The sequence below is a fragment of the Abramis brama genome (genome assembly GCF_963993115.1).
Source record: "Abramis brama genome assembly, chromosome: 1".
Lineage (NCBI taxonomy): Eukaryota > Metazoa > Chordata > Actinopteri > Cypriniformes > Leuciscidae > Abramis > Abramis brama.
In genome coordinates this window covers 76,616,228-76,628,036 of record NC_139963.1, presented here as the reverse complement: position 1 = coordinate 76,628,036, position 11,809 = coordinate 76,616,228, and the positions used below count along the sequence as shown (strand labels likewise).

The following is an 11,809-nucleotide window of genomic DNA, read 5'->3' as shown; positions in this document are numbered from 1 at the left end:
GTTAGTAACGTGAGGCAAAAGAATGAAGGATAATCTGAAATTCACAGCATTTCAACACAACATCTGCTCACGTATTTGAAGGCTGCTATTGGATCATCGAGGCTAAACGTCATATTATGTGACTACGCATTACTTTCCATTAGCATGTATTGTTCTATAAATGTTTTCAGCGGCTAGTTTTAGTTTTGTTCCCAGAATGTTCTTTTAAAAGTTTGGAGAACATTCTTTAAAAACATTATTAAAATGTTTAGTAGTAACATTTTTATAACATTATTCTCTGACGTTCTTATAATGTTTTTAGCATGTAGTTTTATTTTTGTTCCCAGAATGTTCTTATAAATGTTCGGATAACATTTTTTTTAAAAACATTATTAAAATGTTTAGTAATAACGTTCTTATAACATTATTCTCTAACGTTCATAGAACGTTTTCAGCGGGTAGTTTTATTTTTGTTCCCAGAATGTTTTTTTAAATGTTTAGAGAACATTTTCTAAAAACATTATTAAAATGTTTAGTAATAACATTCTTATAACATTATTCTCTAACGTTCTTATAATGTTGTAAGCGGATAGTTTTATTTTTGTTCCTAGAATGTTCTTTTAAAATTTCGGATAACATTATTTAAAAACATTATTAAAATGTTTAGGTGTACCATTCTTACAACATTATTCTCTAACGTTCTTAGAAAGTTTTCAGGGGGTGTTTTTATTTTTGTTCCCAGAATGTTCTTTTAAAAGTTCAGATAACATTTTTTTTTACAACATTATAAAAATGTTTAATAATAATATTGTTAGAACATTATTTCTCCTAAAAGGTAGGATAACATTCTCTAAGAACACTCTAAAAATGTTTTGTGATGATGACCTTCTATAAATGTTTAATCATAACATTTTAAGAACATTATCCCTTTATTCTTATAAAGTTTTTAGCAGGAAGTTTTATTTTTATCCTTAGAACGTTCTTCTAAAAGTTAGGATAACATTCTCTAAAAATACTCTTAAAAATACTACTTAACATTCTTATAAATTTTTTAGTGGGAAGTTTTATTTTTGTTCCCAAAATGTTCTCTTAAACATAAAAAATGCTTAGCTATAACATTGTTAAAACATACAATTTTATTAATCTCTAAAATAAAACAAAAATCTAACAGGTTTATGAATGGCATTCACATAAATTTTTAGAAGTTCTGCGTACAGTAGATGCCCAACATTAAATGAAGAACTCAGTAAAGTCCAATGTGCAATCACACGTCTTGACTGCTGTTTGCTCAGAGCGCTCATCATCAGTCTTTGGTTGTCTTGGTTCTTGCAGAAAAAGAATAAAGTCATCTGCATTAATAGGTGTTCTACTGTTCTTCTCTTCTTCTTTTTCAGCTGCTATCCCAGTTAGCAGAATTGAGCTCCATTCTCTGTGTGCATGGTAGAGTTTTTCCTCATAGCCTATAAAAGAAGATCATGCAACAGTGTAAACAAAAAATAATACAAATACATATTACATATTAAGATCACAAGCAATATTGACTTTGAAAACTTTCAAAATTAGCCAGCCTAATTATTAATCATAAATTAATTAGATTAGTTTATTTAAAAGTATAAATATGATACCTTATGAGTATCTATTTTGTTTCTGTAATTTAAAACATATACTTAATCCATTATATACATGTTAAAGGGATACTCCACTTTTTTTGGAAATAGGCTCATTTTATAACTCCCCCAGAGTTAAACAGTTGAGTTTTACCGTTTTCTAATCCATTCAGCCGAGTTTCTGATATTTAGAAGAATGTCAGTAACCAGACAGTTTCTGGTCTCATTGACTTCCATAGTATATATTTTTTCCTACTATGGAAGTCAATGAGACCAGAAACTGTCTGGTTACTGACATTCTTCTAAATATCAGAAACTCGGCTGAATGGATTAGAAAACGGTAAAACTCAACTGTTTAACTCTGGGGGAGTTGTAAAATGAGCCTATTTCCAAAAAAAGTGGAGTATCCCTTTAATAACACAACTAGAGGCTAAATTATTTTAACAAAGTAGAAACTTGGCTTGAGAAGTGTGAACCTCGAACTCAGGTAGCCTTGAGCACAGCTGCAGCATGTCACAGCACTGCCCACGATGCTTTTGCTCTGATGTAACAGCTCATTTTCATCAGTTATATTGTCTATGGATTGTTACATTTCTTACAGATTTCTGCTTGTTTTAAATCAGATACAGATAAAGTAGTACTGCATTTGAGATAGAACAATTTCTAGTGTGATTTAATCATACCTGTGAATCGTCTCTTTGCTATTAGCTAAGCTGTAAGTTTTAGTTACTTCAAAAGCAGAAAGAAAAATATGCTATAACTTCTGTTTCTTATTGAGAAATCACAGGACAGTGTTGACACTAACTTTTTGTGCTCCAGAAAGTTTCTGTGTGCGCACAGTCTGCATGTTTAATGTGAGCTACTGTCTGTGCATATGAAAGCTTGTTTCCGCCATGGAATACAATTTTTAAAAAAGGTAATTGCGAATCACAATTCAAACTTTTTTTTCTCAGAAGTGCGAGATATAAACTCGCAATTGGCCGTTTGAAAGTCAGAATCACAGGATAAATTAGTAAAACCTGAGAAAAAAAAGCAATTCTGGCTTATTTTTTTTTGCTGTCTTTTCTATATGAGAACATTAATGCACTTCATCAATACAGCTGCTCTGAGAGTCACTTCAGCAGCATTTTAGCTTCATTTGAGAAAAACTATCATCATATCATAAAACACAGAGAAACTCAAAGGTCTACACGGCAATCCGTCAAATAAAAGTTTGGTTTAACCTTTGAAGAACGTTTTGCTTAAATCATTACATTTTAAATAATTGGTTATAGCAATTTAATTAAACCATTCAAATGGAATCAAGAAAACAAAAAAAAAATTAACTTTTGGGAGATGCGAGAGCGAAGTAGTCCAGTGATAATTAACAGGCAGCCATGGTTAATGCAATTTGCAAAGACCCGCCCCCTTTAGTTACTGTTGCTATGTCCAACAAGCCATGGCGCTCTCACGCCACACATCATGTTGTCACGCAATGAAAAATACATTGCGGATCACAGAAAAAACGCTGAAACGTTTAAACGCAGAGACAAGACAGAGCAGGTTACTTTTGATATGAAAGTTGAAACAAAGTCTCAACGTTTAATTTGTGTAATTTTTTTAGAAAAAAATATTTTTGGTAAAATAAAAATGTAAAAAATACCTGTCAATCAAACTCCCTCGAAGGGTGAATTCTGAGGGGAGTAAAAAAGACAGCTCACAATTCTGATATTTTCTTGCAATTGTGTGTTCTTGCCTCACAATTCTGAGAGAAAAAAAAAAACTGTAATTTTACTGATGGAAACAGACAGTAAAAAAAGTGGACTTCAAAGATTTCTTATTCTGTAGCTCCCTGTGGGATTTTTTTGACAAGTCCATAAAAATGCATCCATCCATGATAAAAGTACTCCACACGGCTCTGGCAGGTTAATAAAGGCGAAAGGTGAAGCGAAGTGATGCGTTCGTGTAAGAAACATATCCATATTTTATATTTTAGGGCTGGGAATCGATTAAAAAAAGTAACTGATTATTTACACAATTTGCTGTAATTAAATGCAATTAATTGCATTTCCCCCAAGCTTGTAATCATCAATATTTAAACTTAGAATAACCTAATTAAACAACAAAAAGGAAAAAAAGGAACAGAAAATAGCCCTGTATTAAAATAATATTAAACATCAATATATCAATATATTATTATTTTCAATAATCAATCAACATAATAAATTTAACAATTTATTATTATAATTTTTTTTTTACTAATTATCAAAATAAAACATAGTCCTACAAAGCTATTATTACAAGAGCATGTGATCAGAGCAGGTAATTTTACCATTGTTGTCAGCATGACTATACCAGCTCAGTAGGGCTATTTCACAGAAGTCTACTACTGAGAAATTTCACGTTATTTGACTTTGCTTTTCCAGTGCATGATCGGTACATGATTGGAGTGTTTGGGCCGTTAACGACAGAGCAGAACGCGCAGCGCAAACACGGAGCAGAACATTGAGCAAAGAGCTCAATGTTTGCTCAGTGTTGTGTGTGTGTGTCAGTGCGCCGACACACACACACGGAATGGAGAGCGCGGCGCGGAAAAGACCCGCTCATGAAAGCTGCGCGAGAATAAAACCTGATCGCCAAACACGGAGGGGCGGGACGGCATATTTTGCAGCCTTTTCCGCAACAGGAAGTCATTAAAATGAGGCAAAAAAAGTGCTGCGTTAATTGCATTTTTTTTATAAACTCGTTAAGCATCTCAAATTAATCGCGAAGATTAACGTGTTAATTCCCCCAGCCCTACCATATTTATAATTTTATCGACTTAAATAACTAGCTTCCAGCAGACAGCCATATGCAAGTCAAATTACGCCCAAAGAGTTAGTCAACGCATATGCACCTGCAAGGCTACGCATCACTACACTTCGGCCGCCATATGCGTCTATGCGTAGAAAAATGTGTCGTCCCAGTTTTTGATAAGCGACGCACCATTGTATGCAATACTATGCGTTGTTGGTGGGGGCAAAACTGCAAGTTGGCAATAAATTCAAGCTCCTCACACATTTCTCTTTATATGATTCTCTTTAATGATAATTTTTCTAAAAATCTCTGTGGAAAGAAAGTCAGATATAAATCTGGGACAGATATAAATCTGGCACGAGGGAGAAAAAAATAGATCATTTTTATTTTGGAGTGCATTGTGCCTTTAAAATTGACTACGGTTTTATAAAATGCAGTGGATACTTACTAGTGATGGACTTGTTTCTCTGTTGGTGCCTGTTCTGCTCCGTAAACATTGGTCCAATGCTTGATCTTAAGAAAATGTAAAAAGTGTGTTAATGTGTGTTAACAGACTATTGATCTGGGTGACATAGGACCATTTTTTATGTTTTTCTTAAGTGTTAGGCTATATAAATCTGGAGAACCCTTACTAACATTAACCATGGTTTTGCTACACTAACTAAATGGTAATAAATTATTGTAATCAATCCACCATAAAAATATTGTTTCTACACTTTACTATAATAAAAACCATGGTTAATTTAGCAAAGGACCCTGGGAACATGTCCTAAAAAGAACAGCTCATCCAAAAAATAGACTCTCTATCGTTATTTACCGGTACTCCATGTTGTTCCAAAACTGTATGAATTTATTTTGTATAACCTTAATTAAGATATCTTGAGAAATGACTTAACTGTTTTTTTGTTTTTTTCATAAAATGGGTTCCAATGTTGTTTTATTCCCAACATTCTTGTGTTTCAGAGAAGTAAGTCATACAGGTTTGAAAATAATTTCATTTTGAAAGGACATTTATGTTATGTATAAAGACACAATGTTCTCAGTTCCCTCATTGTAAAGCTCCTATGCTGAGGTTTATTTTATTTTATTTTTTCAAAAAGGTTGCAAGTAAAATGTTCTAATTGTGTTAACTCGTCACATTAGAAAAACGTTTTATAAAGAACATTCAACATCTCATCTCTCAATGATATCCTCAAAACATTTTCCTAATGTGACAGAGAGAATGTTCTTCTTTTGTTATTACGAAACATTGGGACAATGTTATATTGAGATCATTGTACAACTTTAACTTTGGCAACATTCCCAAAATATGCTCAAAATGTTGCAAGTAGAATGTTCTTCTTTTGTTATCATGAAACATTGGGACAATGTTAATGTGTGTTAACAGATTATTGATCTGGGTGACATAGGACCATTTTTTATGTTTTCCTTAAGTGTTATGCTATATAAATCTGGAGAACCCTTACTAACATTAACCATGGTTTTGCTACACTAACTAAATGGCAATAAATTATTGTAATCAATCCACCATAAAAACATTGTTTCTACACTTTACTATAATAAAAAACATGGTTAATTTAGCAAAGGACCCTGGGAACATGTCCTAAAAAGAACAGCTCATCCAAAAAATAGAGTTCTCTCGTTATTTACCAGTACTCCATGTTGTTTTAAAACTGTATAAATTTATTTTATACAACCTTAATTAAGATATCTTGAGAAATGACTTCGCAGTTTTGTTTTTTTCCATAAAATTGGTTCCAATGTTGTTTTATTCCAAACATTCTTGTGTTTCACAGAAGTCATACAGGTTTGAAAATAATTTCATTTTGAAAGGACATTTATGTTTGGGTCAGCTAGGCCCGTAAAAACTCATATCAAGAAGACAGGTACAATTTTGACTGGAGGGTTTGGACCAGTGTGCCTTTGAGCAGAGTTTACATGTTCTGCCTCTATTTCACGTGTATTTTACTCGTACTTTACTCGTATTTTACTCAATACTCACCGCAACTGAAGATCGTGTGGCTGGATAATTTATTCCCAAAATTCCTGGATAATGGGAAACACACACATACAGCAATATTATTAGCTATTTGTATTTACTTACTAAAAGAGACATAAAAAGCTTGCAAAATTTTACTCACCAGCTCAAAAACATATTATGATGATGACTCATTTTGACGGTAACGTTAGGCCGATATCCCGCGATCATTCAAAAGCCTAGTTTTCATAGTGTGGTTCGAGTTCCTCTCTGTATAAAGACACAATGTTCTCAGTTCACTCATTGTAAAGCTCAGACTATGCTGAGGTTTATTTTTAATTTATTTTTATCAAAAACTAACTTAGCTGACAATATTTAGCCTAACGTTACACATGCAGCCTGAAACATTGACATAATATCGATATTGCTCTAGTCGCATTTAAAATTAGCTTCTCAATTTAACACACTATATTTTGATGTAGCAGAATGTATTTTTATATAAAATAAAGTTATTTACCTTCCGCAGATTGCAATATGTCCGTTACACGTAGGCTACGTTGTTAAAATTCGTTGTCCATTTACATCCCGCAACTCGCTCAAAATAAAAATGTAACAGTACGATGCAAAATAATCCATGTTTTAAACAATGTAAAAGCCACAGAACCGAAGGAGGCTAGTACTGAAGATCCTCCCGAGCAGCAGCAGCGCGCACACACCATGGCACACACACACTCTCACTCTAACAGACGAATATTCAAACTTCAAACTTGACCAGTAAAAGGCGCGCATAGCTGCCATTGGCCAGATTCCTGGACGACAGTCTGAATAGCCAATCATGCTCAAAACAACTCAAAGAGACAGCCAATAATGTGGTAACATTGCAATTACAGGAAAAGATTACATGTTTTAAAAGAAAGAATATGAAAAAAATGTGCACGGCTATTTATTTAGTTGTATTTGTAAGCTGGCTGTTATATTTAATCAATTGGTTAAATGGTGTCTTCATTGCAGTGCATGATAAAAAAAATAAACTTACAATAACATATAAATAATAATAATAAATTACACAAATAATATATACCATGTATAACAACATATATTTACCACTGCTCTGCCAAACAGCAGTTTAAAAGAGCAAACATATTATATATTAAACAGAGCAAACATTGTAGGCTATTCATATACAATTCTGTATACCTACCTACATGAAAAACTAATGGATTGGTATCATGGTAACATTATGCTGCGTTCACACCAAACGCGAATCTGCGTCAAAATTCGCGCCTGCCGCGTCTAGTTATACGCGTGACCACTTTGTGTGCATTCGCGCGTCAAGAGCGAAATTGACGCGCGTAAAATCAAAAGTTTGAAGCGAAATTTACGCGCGTCACGCGCGTCAAAGGCGAAGTCCGGGGGCGAAAGTTTCGAAACCTGTTGGCGGCCATCTTTTTTAGATGTTTATCGAGCATTAGCAATAGCATTAATCGAGAGAGTCACCGCTCGTATATGCTCTGGAGAGCAGAAACAGCTGCGTAGGGGACATCGTCGCAGTACTCGGGTCCACCAAACCCTCCGGAGGGTTTCAGGAGTTTCACAATTTGCTTCAGGAGGTAGGTTTGGTGGACCTAACGGTGAGGACGCTGACGAGGACAGCGTAGGCCGTATAAAGCCTCGGCCTCGAGTGGTCTCTGCATGACGAGCCCGCGCTGTACAGCCCGGCGCGAGGTTCACCCTCTCACGCACCTAATCTGTCATTTATTTTTGTTTTGATAATAAATGGAGCCAGCCTCCAAAAGTGAAACCTGTCCTGTGATTTTTTGAAAAGTTTGTATATTGTGTTTGTTGTCTTTACATTAGATTAATAAAGTTTCATATAATCTAGAATATGGAATAAATAGCATTCAATACAAAATGAGTATCTCTCATATATTGAAATCGAGTTTTTATGTGAAAGATTATTTGCTTTGTTGTGCATTTTAGTCATATTACAAAATAATTTATTGAGGCCAAACATAAAATAACATTATAAACTGTCAGTTCACCACGTGACAGCAGCAAGCAGGCTCCTGATTGGTTAACGCGGCGCGAATTGACGCAGAAGTTCAGATTTTTCAACTCGGGCGGCAGACGCGAATTCGCGTCAAACGCGTGAATGCACAAAAAGCACAATTCGCGCGTAACGCGCCAAACGCTCAATTCGCGTCATTCGCGCGAACTAGACGCGCGAATGAGGCGAATTCGCGTCTACCGCGCCGCGCTAAACGCCTCATTCGCGCCGCAAGATCTCTAGACGCGCGTAAACGCGTCTTACGCCGGTTTCACACTGCACGCATTAGCAGAGCGTAAGCAGCGCAGGAGCAGTGCATATGGTGAGCAGGAGCAGGACACGAGCGTTTTGCTTTCACACTAGCAGCGTTTGTCACGCGCGGCATGTGTATAGACAGAGTACTCTATAATCAGGGTAAGTTGGCATTGCTTTATTTCGTTTTCAAATACATTTAAGAGAAACAACTTGTCAAGAAGCTTATTTTATTAATCATTTCATTTATATAACTTTTGGTTCGTCTTTGTTTTTATTGTTCGGGCAACAAGTTTGTTTTTGGACATTTGTTTTCTTTTTAAATTGCTGTTGGTCATTTGAGTGACTGTTTAAAACACAATAGATACCATCAATGCGCTTTTTGGGTAAAACTGCGGTGTATTTTGGCCATGATCAATGCACTGTCACTTTAATTCAGCGTAAGCGGCGCAGCAAAAGTAGACTCGGCGCCGAAACGATCGCGGCACTGCTGCTCCTGCTCCGCTCCTGCTACGCGCTGCCGCGCCGCCTCTGCGTGCGGTGTGAATGCACTCATTGAATAACATGGACGCCGAAAAAAATACGCGCTGCTCACGCGCCGCTGACGCTTGCGGTGTGAAACCGGCGTTACCATTGACTTAACATTGAAATCACTCGCGCCAGACGCATATTCGCGTTTGGTGTGAACGCAGTATTACGCCGGTTTCACACCGCAAGCGTCAGCGGCGCGTGAGCAGCGCGTATTTTTTTCGGCGTCCATGTTATTCAATGAGTGCATTCACATCGCACGCAGAAGCGGCGCGGCAGCGCGTAGCAGGAGCAGAGCAGGAACAGCAGTGCAGCGATAGTTTCGGCGCCCAGTCTATTTTTAACGCGCCGCTTACGCTGAATTAAAGTGACACGCATTGATCAAGGCCAAAATACACCGCAGTTTTACCCCAAAAGCGCATTGATGATATCTATTGTGTTTTAAACAGTCACTCAAATGACCAACAGCAATTTAAAAAGAAAACAAATGTCCAAAAACAAACTTGTTGCCCGAACAATAAAAACAAAGACGAATCAAAAGTTACATAAATGAAATGATTAATAAAATAAGCTTCTTGACAAGTCTTTTCTCTTAAATGTATTTGAAAACGAAATAAAGCAATGCCAACTTAACCATTATAGAGTACTCTGTCTGTACACAAGCCGCGGTTCAGCCGCGCGTGACAAACGCTGCCAGTGTGAAAGCAAAACGCGCGTGTCCTGCTCCTGCTCACCATACGCACTGCTCCTGCTCTGCTCACGCTCTGCTATCGCGTGCAGTGTGAAACCGGCGTTAGAGTTACATTCATGTGACCCATAATGATCCTTTTGCACTTTAACAAAATATTGACCTTTCCTTTAGAAACACTCTTATGCCTAATAATGTCAACTTGCTTTTCACCCTGTGTGGCACAGTTACACAACCTGTTGGTTTAGGGTTAATCCTCTGTCCAACACAACACTTTGGTAACATTGGCATAATTCTATACAAGTTGCAACATATACCCCGGGTTTCACAGGCAAGGTTTAAGCCTGTAGTCCCAGACTAAAATGCACGTTTGAGCTGTTTTACCTGAAAGCAACTTGCACTGACATATCTTAAAATATGTCAGTGCCATTGTTTTGTCTCAAGATGCACACCAGTAATGTTTCTTTTTTCTTTTTTCTAAGGCACATTTTTAAAAGCTAATTAAATGCACTAAGGCCTAATCCTGGCTTAATCTAAACTCTGTGAAACCGGGTCTGGGTTAGAAATTAAGGGTTAAGGTTAACCCTAACTCTAACCCTAACCCTTGTCTACAGACTTTTATTTAACAGCATGGATACTCCAAGGTGTTGACTGCAGTGGTTAGGCCTTTAGCGTTGATACAGGACGAATAACTTCTCACTGTAACAGTCTGTAATGTATTTTAGCAAAGAGCGTTTGTATGGATTGTCCCTAATTAAGCTAGAGCTATTGGTGCATTCAAGTCATGTCATAAAGATCGTATTTACAAGTTGAACGCCACCACAATGATGAGAATATGAGTAGGAAGCTCAGGATTTTCTTTAACCCCGATCTTGAAGAGTTAGGGGTGTGTCAGTGGGAAACATTGTGGGATACCACTATACTTAGGTATTTAGCAGTGACAATGAAGTAAGCTAATGCCTGCACAAAATATGATAGCATTAATATATAACAGTATAATATGTGATGATAAAGTTTACAGTGGCTTCATTAATTTAAAACATTAAAAAATTGTAAAACCTCATGAATACAAACTTCCCAGGAGGACTTAAATGCACCATATGTTCCATCGTGAACCCTGTTGGCCTGCTGTCAGACCAGCAAGCTCAATTTAACAATAATTGTGTAGTTTGATTGCTAAATGTTACATTTAAAATGTTCTAGTTTTGTTAACACGTCACATTACAAGAATTTTTTTTAAAAACACTCATCATCTCAGGTCTCAGTGATATACTCAAAACATTTTACGAACGTTGATTTGATAATGTTCCTCCTCTGTTATTATGGAACATTGTGCCAATGTTTTACTGAGAACATTATATAATCTGTTATCTCAACAACATCCTCAAAACATCCTCAAAATGTTGCAATTAAAATGTTCTAATTGTGTTAACACATAACATTACAAGAACGTTTTATAAAGAACATTCAACATCTCATCTCTCAATGATATCCTCAAAACATTTTCCTAATGTGACAGAGAGAATGTTCTTCTTTTGTTATGACAAAACATTGGGACAATGTTATATTGAGATCATTGTACAAACTTTAACTTTAACATAATTCCCAAAATATCCTCAAAATATTGCAAGTAGAATGTTCTTCTTTTTTATCATGAAACATTGGGATAATGTTATTTTGAGATCATTGTACAAACTTTAACTTTAACAACATTCCCAAAATATCCTCAAAATGTTGCAAGTAAAATGTTCTAATTGTGTTAACTCGTCACATTAGAAGAACATTTTATAAAGAACAATAAACATCTCATCTCTCAATGGTATCCTCAAAACATTCTACAAATGTGACAGAGAGAATGTTCTTCTTTTGTTTTTATGAAACATTGGGACAATGTTATATTGAGATCATTGTACAAACTTTAACTTTAACAACATTCCCAAAATATGCTCAAAATG

General features: G+C 35.8%; 1 long non-coding RNA gene across 2 annotated transcripts; it reads right to left on the bottom strand.

Annotated features, from left to right (window-relative positions):
* Positions 1 to 1,097: 1,097 nt before the first annotated feature.
* LOC311098276 lies at positions 1,098 to 7,049 on the bottom strand. 2 transcript variants are annotated; one of them, XR_014609441.1, is made up of 6 exons: positions 6,857 to 7,049; positions 6,503 to 6,609; positions 6,364 to 6,407; positions 4,810 to 4,874; positions 3,229 to 3,330; positions 1,098 to 1,439 (listed from the first exon to the last, which is right to left on the bottom strand). It is a non-coding gene; the product is annotated as an uncharacterized lncRNA (long non-coding RNA). The 2 variants fall into 2 exon arrangements; XR_014609442.1 differs by lacking the exon at positions 3,229 to 3,330.
* Positions 7,050 to 11,809: the final 4,760 nt, after the last annotated feature.